This window comes from Vombatus ursinus, unplaced genomic scaffold (assembly GCF_900497805.2).
Source record: "Vombatus ursinus unplaced genomic scaffold, bare-nosed wombat genome assembly UNPS02014799.1, whole genome shotgun sequence".
Taxonomy (NCBI): Eukaryota; Metazoa; Chordata; class Mammalia; order Diprotodontia; family Vombatidae; genus Vombatus; species Vombatus ursinus.
Window position 1 is genome coordinate 47,103,923 of NW_020954577.1, and position 4,488 is coordinate 47,108,410.

The window sequence follows — 4,488 nt, forward strand, 5'->3', positions numbered from 1 at the left end:
TTCTTTCTTTCTTTCTTTCTTTCTTTCTTTCTTTCTTTCTTTCTTTCATTCAGGGTTACCCAGCTAGTATGTGTCTGAGGCTGGATTAGAATTCAGGTCCTCCTGACTCCAGGGCCAGTGCTCTATCCAGTGAAGGCTGATTCTAAGCAAAATTGTTGAACAGATAAAGTTTGTCCTCCCTGATACTGTACCTTCACTTTTTGTGAACTTTAAAAAGTATCATAGCTACTTTTTAAAAACAGGGTTGTCGTGTCCCAATCTCTTCCTCCCCGCCTATCCCCCCACCCCCGTATAACCAAGAACAGTTCAGTAAAACAAATAAAAAACCCAAACCAGCACACCATGTTTGATAGTGTATGGCTCATTCTGTACCTGTAGCCCACCACTTCTCTCCCCCAGAGGAGGGAGGTACATTTCATCAGCAATCCTCTGGATTCCACTGGTAATCACACCCACCTCAGTCTGGACGTCTCTCAGTGTTTTCTTTTACATTATTGTTCTCTTGGTCCTGTACACCTTGCAGTGCATGAATTTCTATAAATCTTTCCATGTTTCTCTGGATTCTTCAAACTCTTCATTCCTTGTTGCACGTTAATATTCCATTGCATTTATACACCATAGTTTTGGTCAGTCATTCTCCAAACAAAAGATGCAACTTATTTTTCCAGGTTTTTGCTACCATAATGTTGTCTCTGTAAATATTTTTTTTGCAGACTTCTTTCTGTACTCCTCTTGTCAATCAATCACTCATTCAACAAGCATTTATTTGCTATATCCCAGGCTCTATTCTGCGTCCCCTTGTCTCAGAGAGTCCTTAGTTTATTGGCTAACAAATTTGATGGACTAAATTGATACTGTAATCATAGGTGCAAGCATTGTAAGATGGTATCTCACCCAGGCAACATAGTGTACTGTCCTTTTTAGGGTACTATCCCCACTTGCACTTACCCTCACAGGTTGAATCCCCAGGGATTGGCTAATATGTTTGGCTCTCAGCGTAACCCTGTAGGTGGCCACTCTGACTACTATAGCTCACAAGCCCCCCACAGTATACCTCCCATTAACAATCAGCCAGTATACTCAATTAGTTCTTAGCAAAACCATTTACTAAGATGGTCTGGGAAGAACAATAATTGCTAAACATATCCCAACCATAAACCTGGGGTGCATTCTCCCACAAATACTCATAGTTTCTGTAGGAAGTGTGGACTTAAACTTAGACATAGTGAGGCCCATATGGAATACAATGGCAGAGAGGCATAGGATACATGTAAGGCGAAGATAAATCACAACTCCTGGTACTGAAGGGCTTGGAAGTCTTTCTCTTTACAGAGCCTTACATACCCACTCTGTCAGCAGGCCACTTGTCTAGCTTCCCAGGGTCTGCTCCTTTCCTGAGCCCATCCCTGGCTCTTTTCTCTGCTGTGAGAGGACACTCTCCTGGAAACTGCTCCCTCTCTTGGGTAACTATCTCTCTGTATCTGCACCTGGCTAGTCTGTGTGTGTCTTTGCTTCCTGGTGGATACACTATCTCTTGCAGTACCTGCCTTCTAAAGTGGTTGTTAGTCTCAAATCAGATAATAAAGTTAGGTGGTTTGCAGACTTTTAAGGGCTACAGAAATATTAGTTGTCATTATTGCTTCAATTATTTCTCTCTATTAGAATGTAAGACCCTGGAGGGCAGGGATTTTCTTTGGTAGTTTTTTTTTTTTTTTTTTTGTTTACCCTAGTGCTTAGCACAGTGCTTGGCATAAGGTGAGTGCTTAATAAATGCTTTTTCATTCACTTTCCTTTTTTTCTGATTACGTCCATAGAATTCGTGGAAATAAGCAGAACTGGGTTTGAATGCTGACTGGACTTTTTTGTTTCAACTGCTTTAAGTTGGAGCCACTCTCCACAAAGACTTAGTGTATGCAGATGGGAGAGTGAGATCCTTGGGAACAGGGAGATGTATTTGTGCTTCTGTCCTTGCTATACCTTCTTAGTAAAGCTAATTTTACACACATACACACACACACACACACACACGCTATATATATATATATATAAATACATATACATACACACATATGTATAGCTTATTAAAAACTGATTGATATCAACTGGTTGGTTGACATTGGACAAGCCCACTAGATGAAAGTTTATGAGTGATAGGAACCCCAATTCCTTGGGGCCGCTCCTCTCAGAGGAGCAGCAGTCAGCCACCTTTTGGGGCCCCACTTGCCAGTGCGAGTGTGAGCTGGAAGAGCATTTGATATCTCATTCATTTTGCAGACCTTAAGGCATAATATGCAGTTATCCTTTCCACATCACGGGGTTTAGGGGCACAGAACCCCTGAGATCTGGAAAATACCTGCACAATTTTTTGGCCCTCCCTTAGCAGAAGCAGCCTGAATTTGTTTCTTTTTCTTTTAGGGGGTATTTACAGTAGCACCTTATTGTAAAATTTGGGCTAAATATTTGGTAATAGGCTGTATTTTACAATACTACACATATATTGTATGCTTTTCTGAGTTTCTAAACTTTTTCTGTGTTATTGTGGTTTCCACAAAACTCCCCCAATATTCCCATTTAGTTTCTTATGCCAACCTACAATATAGTGAAATCACAATCGGGCAAAATGTGATATGGAAGAGATCACTGTAAATGTCAGTTATTGTGGCTGATTCATCTTGTTGCTATGATATCACTTCTTTGAGCCTCAATTTCTTCATCTGTAAAATGGAAATATTACTGCTCCCTCCTCTCATGTTTTCTATGGCGAAAGCACCTTGGAACCTCAGATAGCTATGGAAATGCTGGTTAAATTAGTAAAGCTGCCAATTCTGGGGAGGAAGGTGGTGGGTTGGGAGTGAAGTCTCAGCAGACAGCAGCCTGAGGAACAGACACCCCAACTAAGGGATGCCTGCTGCTGTCCCTGTGGCTGCCAAGACAACAAAGCTCTGGGAAGCCTGTCACTGCAGGAAGCTTGAGGGGGTAGTGGGGGAGGGAGAGAATGAGAGAGAGTGGCCAAGAGAAAGAAGGAAGAAAGGAAGGGAAGAAGGGAGGGAGAGAGGGAGGACGGAGGAGCGAGGGAGAGAAAAGGAGAGAGAAATGGAAGAAAGAAGAGAGAAAACAGAGAGAATGAGACAAAGAAAGACAGAATGAGAGAGCAATGCCTGAGCTCAGCCATCACTGGCAGAAGGAAGACCCCTGCACTTCTGTTTCATAGCCTCATACCCTGAAGAGACCTTTGTAGACCAAGGCAGGCCAGGGCTGCCTGGCAAGGGCTTGAGACCATCACAGAAGTGGCAAGCTGGGATCCAGGCCAGCCTTACAGCTCCGTCAGACTCATTTCAAGGACTTTCGTGGTCTCTGTGTCTAGTTCTACTCATCTGCCCTACCTCCTTCCCTAGAAATGGGACTTTAAATAAACAGCCAGTTTACTTTGCTATGCAAGGAGGGATTATTCACAAATGGTGTGAAAAGAATAGAATGTGGCCACTAAAATTGGCCTTCATCAGGCCTACCTGTAAACATCAGAACCATTGGGAAAGTCGCATGGAGGCCTTGGAGTGGGGGTTCACACCCTGGCCTGGACACTGATCAACTTCTCTGAGCCTCAGGGTCCACAACCCCATGGAATATGGTGACAATAAGGCCAGCAACTACTGATGGGTTCAACTTTGGCGCTCCAAAGGGGGCTTCCAATGCTTAAAGCAAGAAGCCCATTTTAATTCTCAGAATGGAAGGCTTCAGTCAACCAGGAGACAACAGAGGCCTTGGGGTTAGGCCCAACAAGAGAAGATGTCACTAGTAGGTCAAGAGTGCCTCTGTCTACAGGTAAGAGCAGAGGGAGGAAAGCAGCTCAAAGGGGGTATTTGGGAGAGGCGAACCTTTGGTTTTGGCACACCCAGCATCATCAGCCATAGTTCCTGGGATCGTGGCTCCAGAGCTGGCCAGGGCTTTAGACATCACCCCCCTCAATTTATAAATCAGGAAAGCAAGGCTTACTCCCATTTGGAGGCCAAGTGACTTGACTAGGGCCTATAGCGACTTCTAGGAGTAAGCAACAGAACTTACCTTCCTCTGATGTCAAATCCAATGTTTTTCCCACTAGATCATGCTGGCATCTGGGCAGGGTCCCATTACCTCCAGACCCATGTGGTGGCAAGAATGTTGGACTTGGAGTCACGGGTGGGACCTGAGTTCAAAACCTAACTTTGATATTTACTAGCTGTGTGACCTTAGGTAACTCAACCTCTCTGAGACTCTGATTTCTCTTTTGCCAAATGAGGGAACTGGACTCCTTCCATCAGTGTTGTTCAGTTGTGTCCAACTATCTGTGACCTCATTTGGGGTTTTCTTGGCAAAGATGCTGGAGTGGTCTGCCATTTCCTTCTCCAGCTCATTTTACAGATGAGGAAACTGAGGCAAATGGGGTTAAGTGACTTGCCCAGGTCACATAGCTAGTAAGCATCTGAGGCTGGATTTGAACCCAGGTCTTCA